Source organism: Antechinus flavipes, chromosome 5 (genome assembly GCF_016432865.1).
Source record: "Antechinus flavipes isolate AdamAnt ecotype Samford, QLD, Australia chromosome 5, AdamAnt_v2, whole genome shotgun sequence".
NCBI lineage: Eukaryota > Metazoa > Chordata > Mammalia > Dasyuromorphia > Dasyuridae > Antechinus > Antechinus flavipes.
The window spans coordinates 271,143,140-271,159,491 of record NC_067402.1 but is presented as its reverse complement, the minus strand read 5'-3'; the positions used below and the strand labels follow the sequence as shown (position 1 = coordinate 271,159,491).

At 35.6% G+C, this 16,352-nt stretch overlaps 1 long non-coding RNA gene across 2 annotated transcripts in view; it reads right to left on the bottom strand.

Moving 5' to 3' along the window:
• The window catches only part of LOC127564646 (uncharacterized), a 203,498-nt gene that overhangs the window by 118,345 nt on the left and 68,801 nt on the right, over positions 1-16,352 (bottom strand). For both annotated transcript variants that reach the window (XR_007954324.1, XR_007954325.1), the window contains exons 3-4: positions 6,116-6,310; positions 5,012-5,139 (exon numbers count right to left, since the gene is read on the bottom strand). This is a non-coding gene — a long non-coding RNA (uncharacterized LOC127564646). The remainder of the gene's footprint in view (positions 1-5,011; positions 5,140-6,115; positions 6,311-16,352) is intronic.

Sequence of the window (16,352 nt, the reverse complement as noted above, 5' to 3'; positions counted from 1 at the left end):
AAAGATATATGAACTAGAGTCACCCCAAAGTAGCCTCCCAGAGGCCTCTTGGCCTCTGAACCATTGAAAACATGAAAATCAAGAGTTTCTGGACTAGATCACTTGATCCCATAATTTTTTCCCAAGAGATCGACAACCCCACCCCACCTTTTCCCATCTTCTCCAGTTGCTATAGAAGAAAAGAGATTTCATTTTTTTGTTGTTGTTTTTAGCAGGTGGATACTACTGGTCTTTTTGACCCTAACCTTTCCACTCTGTAATACCCAATACTTCACAGAAAACTATGCAAATGAATATTAGTCAAACACCAATATTTATTCTACCTCTCCATAATCTCTCCCCACCTCCCAAAGTCTACATGTCTAACCAGGCACTCCAACTGAGGAGGCTTAGAGGAACTTCTATTTCTAGGATTCCAATGTATTGAGATACTTTTTTTCAAAAACTGGAAGTAACTTTTTTTTTAGCTTATCTCAAAATTTTTAAATATTCTATATTCATTCAAGTTACATTGGTCAATATATTTATCTATCTATCTTTATATGTATGGGGGAATGCTTTTTACCTTTCTCTAAAGTACTAAAGAAAATGTGCCCCCAAAAAAGGAGAGAAGGGGAAAGGAGGAGAGAGAAGAAGAAGAGAGAGGAAAAGACAAGAGAGGAAGAGGAAAGGAGAAAGAGAGAAAGGAGAAGAGAGGAGAGAAGTAGTTTATGATTGAGGGGAAAAAAAATTTGGTACTTTGGAAGCCAGTCTTGATGAACTGGTTACCACTGCCTAAGTAAATACAGTCCAGATTTCGACTTTGGGTACACAATATGTCTGCTATAGGCTAGCTATGAAATTTCATTGTCAAATAATTTCTATATTTATCCAGGACTCACTTTTCAAAGCCGCAGAGTAAATATGCAATGCATTGAGCAGAAGTTTAGCCATGCATGCCAGTTAATAACAATGACACCTGTACTACATAGTTGTGCGCCGCTGAACAGCTTTTCTTAAAGTAGCTCAGGTTCACTTTATTTGTTCATTTGCTCATTATTTCTCCCTGTCTCTGTGTCTCTGTCACACACATTCCTCTCTTCCTACCTAACTTCCTACCTAAACTCTCTTTTCCTCTCTTTATCTTTTCTTTCTCTTCCCTCTCTATCTCTCTGTGTAGATCTCTGTCTCTTGTTTCTGTCTCTGTTTCTCTCTGTCTCTCCCTGTCTCTATCTGTCTTTCTGTGTGTCTCTGTGTCTGTCTCTCTCTTTCATCTGTCTCTGTCTCTATCTCTTCTCTTTCTGTCTCTGTCTCTGTCTCTCTCTCTCTCTTTCTCTCTCTCTCGAATTCATTATACCATAACAGTTTTAAATCTCATTTAAAAAATCTAGAACAATTTCTTTTCCTCCCCTCTTTCTCCACTTCCATAACCAACTCTGAAAACATTGCATGTCACGTTATTTTCATCTGGATTCCTGGTAACTGTGCAGAGAATTTTGAAAACAGACACAAAAAAGCATTTAAGAATGACTTTTTAAAAAGTAGTTAAATATTTAAAGCATGCTCTGTACTTTAGACTTAGAGTAAAACTTCTCAAATTCACTAGCTATAGAAAAAAACAATCTGAAAAAAAAAAATGAGGAAAAAACAGAGAGCACTCATCAACCTCCCAGAAAGGAATAATACAAGGGGAAACTTTTCAGTATTCTCCTTCTAAATGCCGTAACCTGCTGCTGCTGCTTCACTTTTTTGGGGGGTGGGGTGGGGTATTGGAGTAGATTTTAAAGATTTATATCATGGTAAGCTCAAGAGACAATTTCCCTTCTTGGGACATTTTTAGTAGACAAATACCTTATGCCTGATAATGATAAGTAACATTTATATAGTGCTGAACAGTTTACAAAGCGCTTTGCATGCATTTATTTTTGAATGTTAAATGGGAAGGATGATTCAAAGAAAAAAAAAAAACTAAAAGGAAAAATGCCACTAGGGGAGATTACAAATGCACATAGAAAATGAGACTAGAGTACATGCCAGGTGACCAGTTTTTTCCTTGGAACTTCATTTAATTGTCTCTTGTATTGTCAGAAAATAGATGGCGAAACTATAGCACTTGGCTATGTGATCAGTGTTGGGTAGGACTACTTTTGACCTGAATGCTAGGCAAGATCCCACCCAGGCACTCTCATCTTGAACTAATCTCCCAATTATCCACCATCTCTGACACACAGCTCAACCTTAGATGCACTTCCAAATCAAAATCCCTATCTCAGACTATCTGGAGACAAACATCCCCTGACCCTGGTGCTGTTATGGCTAATAGCTCGAAAATAGCTGGATCCATTCTTTCAGGGATGCTCATGCATCTGGAAGACCCAAGTCTGAGTTCTTTCCTACTTGTGTGACCACAGGTAGGCCAGTTAACTGCTCTGAAACTCAGTTTACTCATCTGTCAACTGGGGATAATAATATCTACCCCAAAGAATTGTTGGGAGGTTCAATTAGGATAATATTCACAGTTTTTGCAAGTCTTGAAGAATTATATAAATATGATCGAATCTTATTATTTTTATTTTTTCAATACTAATAAAAGTGAGATAGTAAAATAACTTATTGTTCACTAAAGGCTTATGTGTATGTGTGTATATGTATCTACTTACATGAATGTGTCAGTGAGAGCAGAGGCCAGTTTTCCTCCCAACATTTTATTGATCTTTCTATCTACATGCTGCTGTTCTGACACTAACATTTTCCCACCTACCCCCAACCCTCGACACACAAATAGCTTCCAATTTACAACTCAGACTTTAATAGCTGTTATGAATCAGGAATAAGGATAACAGGAAACTCAAAGTGTATTTGGTACTTCCTAATTCTGGTTTTGAATAAGGATCCTCTTATTTCATGAAAGAAGGAAAATACACACATACACACATCATTCCCTCCCACCCCAAAAATATTCTTGTGATTCAGATGATTAAGAAATAAGACAAATAAGAGTTTGGCTCATTTTCTTAACAGCAGCAAAAATCTGAGATTGATTTCCCTCAAGTGAGAGTAAAATTTCCTCTTTGAATCTATATGGCTTGAACTGAAAGATTTAAAATTATGTGTCCCAAAGGAAAAGTGCACATAAAAGGGCTATCCGTTATTATTTAATATTCTCATATTTGGAAATTTTAACTTTGGATCCTCTGCTCCATCTAGAATATTAGATTTCAGCTACATATTCTCATGGAAAGCCAAACTCTGGGATCAGGTATCCATTAGTTACCAACGGTCTGTGTTTTCATGTTGTAAATAACTCACTCTTGCAAGTTATATGTATGTAGCTGTATGTTTACATACATGTGTATAAAGATATAATCTTCCTCTTGCCCAATGAAAAATCACCTCGCCTTTTCCTGTAGTTACTGAGGCACACAGAATGACACCTCTGTGCATAAATCAGAAGCAGCTTATATTACATATTAAAATTATAATTAAAATTCTTTGCTTGTATTATCTCTGCTGTCTGATTAGGGATTTAAAAAGTAAATTTGAATCCTGAGTGAGAACACCATAAGAAACTGAAATATGGTGATTGTAAATGAGAAAGAAACAAGGTTTGACTACATGGTTCTGGAAAAGATAAGAGCACACTAAGAAATTGCCCATTTGATAGAAAAAACTTCAGTCATTATATCATCGATGTCACATAAGAATTATTTCAGTCCATAAAAACGTGCTTTTTGGAAAAAGTGGATATGGGCATTATATAAAAAGATGTAATTTCTTAGAGAGAAGGGACGCAACAATTTATTTTCCAATTCCAATATTTCAGTGAATAGCACAAAAATGGTTAACATTTGCAAAAACATTAAGGCTTGCAAAGTACTTTATGTGTATCATTTTATTTTGTCCTCATGACCCTATAAGGTGGGTTGTTATTTTATGACAAATGAGGAAACTGAGACAGATAGAGATCAAGTGACTTGCACAGGATCACACAGCTAAGTAAGCATCTGTCTGCCAAAAGCTATGAGCCCAAGAAATGTTTGGTCATAGAATGGAGGCACTTGGAAAACTGTAACTAACCAGATTATTATATTATTTAAGGTCTTGAATGCAGTTGATGGCAAAGTATCGAATTTCTGTATATATTTGTAATGCAGATACAGCTCTGAAAAGTTGTCACTTTCAAAGGCTCATTTCTCATGGAGCTGACCCAAAAACATACACTTCATATTTTAAAAGCTTAGTAATAGCAGCTATCCCGATAATTGTTTGGGTACATTAAGAGCCCCAGAATATTTAACACATGGGGGTCATTAGATTTCTTTGGTTACAACTAATGAACTGGAACTTTCGACCATCATTTGAGTTACATCAAGTGCTAAAGATATAACGTTTGTACAGATTAATGAAATCTTACCAAATAATCTAGTCAATTTCTTAAAGTTACAAGAACCGGACAGATTTTCTGCTTGAGGAAGAATCAAGGAAATGTTTTGGACTTATTAATCATCCAACATACTTTGATTCTGGAGGTCAAAATCTCTTATTTGGATAAAACACATTTCTTTACCCTCTTTTCTTTTTCTAATTACTGGACAGTTAATACCAGGACTGAATACATATGAAAAAGTCAATGTTAACATCATGGATTGAAACAAAGAAAAAATATCTACATTGTTTATGTAACTGGAGCAATGTGTTTTCCATGTTCAAAAAAAAACTCCTTTATTCCTAGACATCCAGACATAATGGACAATAATTTATAAAAAGAAATTTTTTTCTAAATGACCCAAAAGATCCGATGCTGAAAACAACAGTATTCTTTTTTCATGGAAGTTATTGAACACAATGGTAGGAGGAGGAGCTAGAGATTTTTTGAAAACATTTTCTTCCTACCTTGTAAAATCAAAGTATATCCTAGAACACAATATTTCCATCTATCTTTTATAAGGCAATAACCACATTTTTTTTTTTTTTTTTTTTTTTACTAACTGCATCGTAACTAGTTTTCATTGTTGAGCTAGTCTGGACTTACCTTCCCCCCATCCAGAGTGTCTTCCAACGTGCCTGGACCGCTGGTAGAGTAACCTGAGACATGAAAGCCACAGCAAAGACCAGCCCCTCTGCCTTCATCCCGCCGTGTGCAGTCTTCCCCATCTACATCTTTCGATAAAAGTCAGGATAAAGCATGATTTATTAATATGGCAAAGCCATTACAATTCAGAGCTAAAGTGTTATTGGACCTCTCCCTAGCTACTGCTGTTTAAGGAAGTCTTTAAAAACCAATTTAATTTCCTTCACAGTCAAATTTTCTCCACAGATAATTGGTTTTCATTATATGCACAAAAACTGCCATGAAGTCAATATGTATGAGTCATTTTGAATTTTTTTTTAAAAATGGCTATCTGTGTTGATGTGCTTCTGTGTTAATGCTATAAGGAAGACACATACACACACACACAGGTTACTATGATTTTTAAAAGACTATTATTCTTTTCCCATCCCCTAAAAGCTGACCAAATGCATTACAAATCAGTTTTATAAGGTCTGCGAACTAAATATTGAGGGTGCTACTTACATTCACATTGGAAGCACATATAATAATAAAATAACTTGGCTTCTTTGTTAATTGAGTTTTTCTCTTCGTTTCTTTTTTTTTTTTAAAGCATGCTCACTACTAGAAGAATTCTACTCTTTTTGCTGCTATAATAATTTGGCTTGAAAAGCATTGGAATAGTGTTCTCTTTTTTCCGTTCCAGTCATCCTTTTGTTGAAAATAGTCATATTTAGATTCACAGGACACTGGTGGCAACATTTTTGCTTCATCCTTATCATCCAATGCACGTGTGTGAATCTAGCGTAGGATCACTAATTGTTCATAAGTGCCCTGAAACATTAGATTAGCAGTGTTTATAATTGTCTAAATACAGCATGACGATATGGAATCAATTACCACGCTCATCAATCTTTGACATTCTAATGCATTCAGAAGAAAAAAAAAGTGGCAAAGTTGCCCTGATCTCCAAAAGCAGGTCCTTATCTCTAGGAGATCTGACCAGTGGAAGTATCGGCTGGTTCTTAATTAAGACAAAGACAAACACAGATTGCGCTGATGCAGCACAAAAAAAGGTCTACTTACTAGGATGTTCTAGTCTTCCTCCTCTGCTGCTCTTCCCCTTCTTTCTTTTCTCCCCCCTCCTTCTCCCAGGAAAGGGTGTTTTCTCTCCTACAGAAGATTTCTGATGGAAACAATCGGTTCATATCCTCTTCTCCTCCTGTCTCCCTCTTCCACAGGTGTTTATAGAGTACCCAACCCTGCTGTTATACAGTCTCCCTATTTAAACAAAAATAAAGAAAGAAAAAAAGAAAAGAAAGAAAAAGAAAAAGAAAAAGAAGGGTCGGTCCCTTTAGGGATTCTCAGTGATGCTCGGGAACGCCTCTACTGAGACAGGTATCTGTTGCTGCCTGTTGTTTAAATAGGTTCACTAGAGCTCTTCCGGTTGGTCATCAGCACCTTCATTTTTCACTCCTGGAGGCCCAAGGTGCCGATGTGAGGGAGGGCTTATGCCTCTCCTTCCTATTTATCAGCTTGGGGATTGGTGGGAGAGGGGCAAAGGATTGGGTTGGTGGGATTTTTTTTTCCTCAATGTTAGATTAAAGTCAGACATGGAAGAAGAAGAAATATAGTTTTCTGAATTATATTTGGTTTCCCGAGTTGCTGGATTTCTAAATCCACACACACACACATACACACACGAACATCAGCCCATTATTTTTTCCGGATAAGGGTAGGAAAAAAAACTAGGAAATAAAGAAAAATTAATCTTTTTTTAAAAAATGAATTTCTCCATCTCCCTTATAACCCACTAAGATACACACTCACGAGAGCACACACAAACACACACACAGGAACATCAGTCCATTATTCCATCAGGATAAAGGGAGAAAACTAGGAAAGAAACAAAAATGAATCTTTAAAAAAAAAATTGAGTTTCTCCCTCTCCCTCATGCCCCACTAAGATACACGCTCACGGGAGCGCGCGCGCGCGCACGCACACACACACACACACACACACACACACACTCCTAGCAGACTGCAGCTTTTTTTTTTCTCCTGTTGAATAGTAACTCTCCACGAGCAGAAAGAGCTTAATAAAGCTAAGGTCAGCCTGTTTAGATTTGGCACTTGCGGCAATAACGGATCACTGGCGAAAGCATCCTACAGATTGATGATTTTTTTTTTTCTTTCCTTCCCCCCTACCTCCTAACACGCCCCCCCCCCCCAAGTCACAAACATCAGACATTTATTCGAGAAAGAAAGCTTTTTAGATCCTTCCTGCAGTTTCCATAGTGATTCCATTTTCCCCTTTTATCCCAGATTGGCTGAAGAGCCGCTCCCCTCAGAGCTCCCAGTGGCTCCTTGCTACCAACTGTCGACATAAAAAGGTAGTCGAGTCACAAGCGCGCACCCAGTGCCAGAAATATTTAAAATCAACAAAGGTTAGCAAGAGGTTGCCGAATTAACCTTTAAAAATTATTTTCCTATATCAACAGAGCAGCACGAGAGGAAATAATTTTGCTTGAACCCACGTAATTATCCCCAGTTAAATGTAGTTCTGTTTTGCCACTACCTACAGTCTTCATATTAAAACACTCATCATGAAAAACATAATCCTTTCATAAAAGGTTTTAATATTGCTGACATTGCTCCAGATGCCGGAGCCTGTTAGGCATAAAAGGTCATTACCAGAACGTTTTCTCTTGGGTTGTTTTAGTTGGGGATGAGACATCTGTCCTAGGCATTGTTCCCTTAGCCTTTTCCAATACTTGGTTCAATTTTCATCTGCTCTGCCAAGGCAAGCCCATTGTCCCGGGCCAAGTAGCCCTGGCTGGCCATGGTCAAAGAACATCCAAACCCAAGGAAACCTGTGTTTTTTAGATTAACCCTTAATTAAGCAAGGGTACGGAAAGTCTGGCCATTGTGTGGAGCCATAATTTATTGCAATACTATACTGGGCCAGGCTTTTCCCAATTAAAATGTAGCTTTAGATGAATTTTCAAAGTTGGACTGATTTGATTTCAACTCTCACATCACTTAATAACGTTGCTACATGAATAATCCTAGGCATAGGTTACGGTAATCCTGGGAGAATTTCAGTTCTTCACAAAGATTGTATCTCCTTATTAAATATATTGAATTCTTGTCATGAAGCTAGAGATGGATTACAAATAAACTCTTGGCCCTGAAAAGAATTTTTTTTTCAGATTGTTATAGGAATAATGCAGTTAGAAATTTACTTACAAAGTCCATAAGTAATCTGGGTGGACGAATGAGTTTTAAAATGGCAAGTTACATAAAACCCAAGTAAAATTTTAGAAATTTAAATTTTCAAAATTTAGATTACTTGCCGAATTGGTTGAGGTGGAAGTGCTATAACTTGTTGATTGTTAATAACAATGACTGGCATTCATAAAGCCCTTTAAGAGTTACAAAGCCATTTGGAGATACCATCTTATCTGGTCCTTACAACCACTCTGGGTAAGTAGTTGGAGCTATTATTATCATTCCCATTATATGGATGAAGAAACTGAAACATAGAGAAACTAAGGACTTGGTCACAGGATCTTGGATCCCAAGCTGGAAAGAACCTTAAAGATCATTTAGTTCAACCTCTTCATGTTATAGATGCAGATATAGAAACTGGGGCCACAGAAACCAAAGTCTTGCCTAAATTCATATGGATAGTAAGAAAGAGGGGGGATTTGAATCTAGTTCTTTGGACTCCAAATAATAGCATTTTTTTCTACTGCATCACACTGTCTCCTTACATTTCAGAGGCAAGATCCAAACCCAGATTTCTCTTTATTCTAAGTCCTTGAACAATTTAGTTCAGTATTTACCAAGTTTTGTATAACATGTAACATAGCTATTGTATCTATCACTGTCATGATTAAAAAAAACACAAAATTTCATTATACCAAAGATCCTGCCCTTCTTTAAACCTCAATAATATCATGAGAGAAAAGACAAAGACGAGGTTTCTCATCACTAATCTATGTAGTGAACTTGGATAAATAATTTCATTTTCTGGGATTCAAATCGCTTTTTAATTTAAAAACAAGCCTGGTGGACTAAATAATCTCTGCAATCCTTTCCAGATCTATGACCTGATGTTTCTGCTCCTATCTATTTATTTTAATTTTGATAAGTTTCTTAGAAAGATCAAGTAGAAAGTATTATACTCACTAGGAAGAAGAGGATACAGACAACCCAATACAAAAGGATGTTGAGGCAATCTTTACTGATCTGACATAACTAATCTGGAGCTTTACTGTCTCTTGGAACATGTACCATGATGGACACGAGTTTCGCAATATTAGAAGTAATTTAATGAATGAGTCAACAAATAGGTATTAAGTACGTCCTAGGTACCTGGCACAGTTCAAGTTGACAAGTTTAAAAAGAAAAAAAAAACACAATATTCTCAAAGAGCTTTCATTCTGCAGTTGGATAATCACTTGTCAAGGAAGTTGTAGGACAAGTGCAAAGTTCAGAGCTAAGTATCACAGCTTTTGATCTAAAAGGGATTTTAGAAGTCTTTGAGCAAAATCTTCTCATCTTATAGACAAACTAAGTTTAAGAAAGGGCAAAGAGGCAGAGCTAGGATCTGAACTTTGGTTCTGTGTCTCCCAGTCCAGCACTCTTTCTCCTGTACTGCATACCTATCCATTGGACTGAACATTAAACTAGAAGACACTTAATTCTCTTTCCAGTTATGAAATTACATCACATTCAACTCCTTTTCTTTACCTATGAGGAACCTGAGGTCTATTGAGATGGAAACTTAGACATGAACTATCAGATTTGCTATTGATTAATAAATCAATTAACATACATTTATTAAATGTCTCTTATGTGCCTATCACCATGCTAGACACTGGGAAATACAAAGACCCAAATAAAATCATCCCTGCCATCAAGGAGCTTACATTCTAAAAATATGCACGAATACACAAACAGGATAAAAAAAATAGACATAAGATGATTGAGAGAAGAATGATAGCAACTGCAGAGGATCAGGAAAAGCTTTGTGCAGAAGGTAGATGGGGCTTGAGCTACTTTTTAAAGTAAAAAGGCATTTTTAAGGTAATTAAGAATCCTTCTTAGGAAATCTAATAATTTGCTTACACTTTCATCTCTTGAACACATAGGTCATATCTTTAGAAGAAAAGGGGGATTATGGGAAGTGAGTTTCTGCTACATAGACAATTTCAAAGAAGAAGCTATGTCTTTGTGATTTATGATCAGAGAATAACCTACATTTAGAGAATCAAGTGTTTCTCATGAGACTGGGGAAGAAAATATTAGGTAAGTAGTCCTTTGACCTAATTAAGAGACCTTTAAACTGATATTTAAGGAGGGGGGGAGATAATAAAACCAGATTATAGGACCATAGGATAGAGTTGAAGGGCCTTTAGAAAATATCTAGTACAAAATCCACATTTATAAATAAACAAGCTATGGGGGATAACAGGTGTGAATGAAGAATGATAGTGGAGGAAGTACCTAACAATTCTTTCAAAGTATTTATCTCTCTAACATGAAGGGCACCTCCTGGCAAAATGAATTGGGTTGAGAGGTGGTGGAAGGATATTGAAGAGGGGATTCATGATTCAGGAGGTAATTGGACTATATGACCTTTAAGGTTCCTTCCAATTCTGCAACCCTATGGTTCTTTGAAATAAGAAAGCTGTGGGTGACAGGTAATACTTAGGATTTCAGTTGTCTCTGGACATATTTCAGGTCTTCAAGAAGAATAACTTGGAAATTATAATCAAAGGAGGCAAATATGAACTTATTAATCTCATGAATTATAGTGGGGAAGTATTCATTACTAGGATGTGGCAATAGATAAGCTTATTCAAGAGAAATAGATCTAAGTATACAAATCTATATTAGGGAGAGATATAATGGAAAGGAAAACTGGAGGGTGTAAATATAGTAGATAAAGATAAAAGGAGATAGATACTATAGAAACATTATTTTTAGAAACATACTACAGATCACCAGACCAAATGGAAAATATTTGTTCTCACTATTAGAACAAGATAGGGAATTTTGAAAAAAAAATTAGTTCTCTCAAAAAACAAAATAAAAAACAAACAAACAAACCAAAACAAAAATAATGGGAAGCATTCCCAAGTTGACAGAACTAAATAATGATCATGATTATGCTGCTACTGCTGCTGCTATTGCTAGTGCTATTAATAGCAGTATTTTATAGAATATTTATAAGGTTTGCAAAGACTCTTACATGTTAACTCATTTCATCTTAATAAGTAGTTTGTTTGTTTTTTTACAGAGGAGGAAACTGAGGCAGAGAGAGATTAAGTGTCCTGCTTGGTATCACATAGCTAATAAGTTCCTGAAGTGGGATTTGAACTGACTCCAGGTTTAGCACTCTACCTAGTTATCTACATGGAAACTTAGTTAGAACCATTCTCAAAGAGATGTCTGTGAGGGGGGTAATTGTAAAATATGAAATAGTCCATTTATGTGGAGTCTAAAATTATAGGTCACATGAGATAATAATGAGTTTACATAACACTTAAAAGTGCTATGTAAAAGCTATCTTTTCCTTTACCTATGAGGAACCTGAGGTCTACTGAGATTATGTTCCTTACTCAAAGTCACATAGACATTAAGAAACAGAGGTATCCTTTGAACCCAGGCCCTTAAACTTCAGAGCTTTAACTTGCATCATGATACCTAACAATGTTAAGAAGTTGGGATGAGTTGCCATATAAGAAAAGAATGAAGATAAAAAAAAAAAACATTGGAATTAAGCAAGCTGGTTCAGAGAAGAATGGATGGTTGAAGCTACTCCCCAAAATGACCATAATTTCATATTTTATAGACTCTGTGATTTATGGCAAGAATAAGAAACTTATCCATTTTTGAAGCTAATAATAGCACAGAAGATGAATATTGGGCATATTGTTCTTTAGAGTCTAGGATGTTTAGTGGAGACATAATAATTGTCTTTAAGTATTTGGAGGGATACTGTGAGGTAGAAAAATTCAACTGGTTCTACTTGACTTCAGAGAACAGAAAAATAGCATATATCCTCTATTTTTCCCACAACTAAAAAAATTTTAAAAAAACCTTTATAACATAGGTTACTAATTAATTAACTAATACTAAGAATGTGTCACATCAGAGCTGCTAGGTAGAACACCAGCCCTGGAATCTGGAAGACCTGATCTCAGATGTGACCTCAGATACTTCCTAGCTGCTTGAGCTTCAATTTAAGTCCAATGGTCTAAGGGGGAAAAAAAGAATACATAATAATACATTACACTAAATAGCAGAGATGAGAGAATCAACTGAATATAGATTTTCAAGAAATCATTTGACAAAAGCATTCTATAATTTAGTCAAGAGAAAGATAATAATATGTCTACTTATTGAATAAATCAATTGAAATAGTTGATCAACATCAACTTTGGAGATAGGACAACATTGGAGTGGTATGCTGAAGAATGCTCTACTTGATTCCTTAGTTTAAACCTTTTATCTATGATTTGAATAAAGCATTGGAATCAAGCTTATCACATTATTAATGGCGAAGTGCTAGAGAAGGTATCTAATACATTAGGTAACAGAATCAAAACCAACAAAATATTCAGAAAGACTAGAAAAATGTGCTAAATGCAAGAAGGCAGACGTTAACAGGGACAAAGGACAGGATTCAAACTTGGCTTCCCAAAAAAAACCAATAAAGTCCTATATGTCATAAAAATGACTTTACAATAATTCGTGCGGAAAAGACTGAGGGAGCTGAGTAGATTACAAGAATGATCTAAGTCTAAAGTGTCTTCTAAGAAAAAAGTTAAGATCATCTTATGTCATAGTGACCAGAACAAAGAAAAGAAAAATCCTACTTTTCTCTCTACCATATTTAGAGCAATGAATAGTTTCTAGGTTGCAGATTTCAAGAGGGGTATTAATGAATAGGAGACAGTATCAACATGAGGATGACTAGAATGGTGAGTTTATCCAAACTTTGTTATTCATAAAAACATGGTCAGAATTCATAAGAGAATCCTCAGTGTTATATGAGGAAAAAACTTTAGGGTAGATAGATGGCAATTTAGAGGTGAGAAAAGCATAATACCTGTCTTGAAACATCTAAATGGACCTAAATTCTAACCAATGAAAAGCTAAATTTTATTTAATTTTAAAGAAGACTGTCATAATAATTAAAGGTGTTGAAAAATAGAATCAATTATGTTGTTAGGAAGTCCTGAGTTCCTTCAGCTTTTAAGAAGTTGGATAAGAGCCTGATTAGTGATTTTTCCATAAAGTGGGAGATTAGCCCAAATGACCTATCAGATCAAACTAATTCCAAGATATGTTTCTTCCGGTGGTGATGAGGATGGGAGTGGCAGAGTTTAAGGAAGTTTGTACTTTTCTCCTGCAAAGGATCTAGAGAAGATGAAAGTCATAATGGTTGTTTTTGTGTGCCATCAAAGAGCTTTCAAACATCAAATTTTGGTGAGACATAGAATCAATGAAGAGTTTTGAAAATTGGAAAGTAACAGAATGCTAAAATAAAAAAAATGTGTTAGGAACAGGGTTTTTCAAAGATGAATGTTGAAAAGTAACTGCATGCATTTGAAAAAATAAAACACCACTAAAAAAGGGAAAAAAATTAAAATTTAACAAAAGAAAATAAAAATATGTTGGGAGCTAACTTCTACAAATATAGGAATGGTAGCCAGAGGAGAATGGAAAGCAAAGAAGTCAGTGCTAATTGATAAATAATAGGACCACAGAATTAAAACTGGAAGAAATAATAGAGGCTATTGAAACAGACTCTTTCATGATGCAAATGAAAAAACTAAAGCATATATGTTAAATGACTGGTCCAGGATCATATAGCTGGATGTGTATGAGATGGGCTTTGAACCCAGATTTCTTGATTAACTGTTTTGTGCTGCTCAATTGATCAATGATGTCTAATGAAGGAAGTTGGAGAGTACAACAGAAATGGAGTGGTTTTTTACAATACTGGTGTTAGATAGATGTGTCAATGACAATTTAAAGTACTCACTTCTGAGGCACTATTTCTATTGCAGCAAGGTGGCATAATGGATAGAATGCTGGGTCTGGAATTAGGAAGTCCTGAGTTCAAATCCAGTCTCAGATATTTACTAGTTGTATGACCCTGGCCAGGTCACTTCACTTCTGCTTGCCTCAGTTTTCTTAACTGTAAAAATGGATATAATAAAAACACCTACTTCCCAATTGTGAGGACCAAATGATAAGATAAAAATAGAGCCCTTAAAATTGTGTCTGACATATAACAAAATACTATGTTAGTTTTGTTATCGGCTGTAGTATTATTCTTATTATTATTTTATTTATGATTTACCATTTTATTTACTGAGAGAGAATAGAATAGGGATAAAAAGATAGTTTCAGAATCTGGATAACTTGGATTCAAATCCTGTCTCTAATACCTAGTCACTGTCCAATTCCATCAATTTACTGATTCAACTGAGACAGGAGATAGGAAATAACTTGATATAAGAGCATAGATTTAGAGTTAGAGGCATGTTTTCTCCCTTATTGGTTTATGTGCTTCTTGAGAAAAGACCCTGCTCTCTATTGAGCCTGTATCGTAAAAGGATCATAAAAAAGGGAAAAGGACCAATGTGTATAAAAATATTTGTAGCAGCCCTTTTTATAGTGGCAAAGAACTGGAAACTGAGTGAATGCCCATCAGTTAGTGAATGGCAGAATAAGTTATGGTATATAAATGTTATGGTATATGAATTATATGAATAATATGAATATTATTATTCTATAAGAAATGATCAGCAGGATGATTTCTGAAATACATATGAACTGATGCTCAGTGAAATGAGCAGAACCAGGAGATCATTATACACAGCAACAACAAGATTATATGATAATAAACTCTGATGAATGTGGCTCTTTTCAACAGCAAAATGATTCAGGCCAATTCCAATTTTTTTTTTTTTTTTTTTTTTGATGAAGAAAGCCATCGGCATGCAGAGAAAGAATTGTGAGGACTGAGTATGTATCACAACATAGTATTTTCACTTGTTGGCTTGCATTTTGTTTTCTTTCTCATTTTTTTCCTTTTTGATCTGATTTTTCTTAGGCAGTATGATAATTGTGGAAATAGGTATAGGAGAATAATAAATATTTAACATATATTGGATTATTTGCTGTCTAGGGGAGGGGGTGGGAAGAAGAGAGACAGAAAAAAAATTTGGAACACAAGGTTTTGCGAGGGTAAATGTTGAAAACTATTTATGCATGTGTTTTGAAAATAAAAAGCTTTATTAAAAAAAGAGGGATCTTGCTTTTTTGCCTTCTATTGTCTCCTAGCACTTAGCAAACGGCCTGGCACATAATAGACATTTTAAAAGTGTTGATTGACTAACTCAGAGTCATTCAAGATCACACAAATAGCAAGTAGTGGAGCCAAGATTCAAACTCAAGACCTGAGACTCCCTATCAACTACTATGTCTATTGGACAGTGGTATCCAAGGACCAGATGGTACAAATGGTAATGGTTAGTGGAATGGTTTACCATTTCCTTCTCTAGCTCATTTTACTGCTGGGGAAATTGAGACAAATAGGGTTGAGTAACTGCCCAGAGTCACACATAGATAAAATCTATGCTCCTGGGATATCAAATTATTCCCTATCTCTGGTTCTCAATTAGTTCATCAGAAAATTGAAGAGATTGGACTCAGTTATTTCCAAAGTTCTTTCCAGCTCAAAACCTTATTGTCCTATGAAGAAAAAAAAAACAATATTCATTGTAACAATATGACGACTTTAATCTTATGTGCTGTATGGTTTTAACTATTGAGTCATTTTTAAGTCACATCTGACTCTTTGTGACCCCATCTTGGTAATGGTTAGTGGAATGGTTTACCATTTCCTTCTCTAGCTCATTTTACTGCTGGGGAAATTGAGACAAATAGGGCTGAGTAACTGCCCAGAGTCACACAGCTAGTTATGTCTGAAGCCAGATTTGAACTCTGGAAGAGGAGTCTTTCTAGATGTTTTAATTATTTTTCTTTCTTTCTTTTTTTTTTTTTTTTGATGAGGTAATTGGGGTTAAGTGCCTTGCTTAGGGTCACATATTTAGGAAGTATTAAGTATCTGAGGTCAAATTTGAACTCGGGTCCTCCTGAATTAGGATAGAGCTGATACTCTATCCAGTATGCCATCTAGCCCCAAGAGGAGCCTTCCCAACATTTTATTCACTTTGCCCCATACATGCCATAGGGTTGTAACTAGGATGGAACAAATGGATCTTGCTTCAGG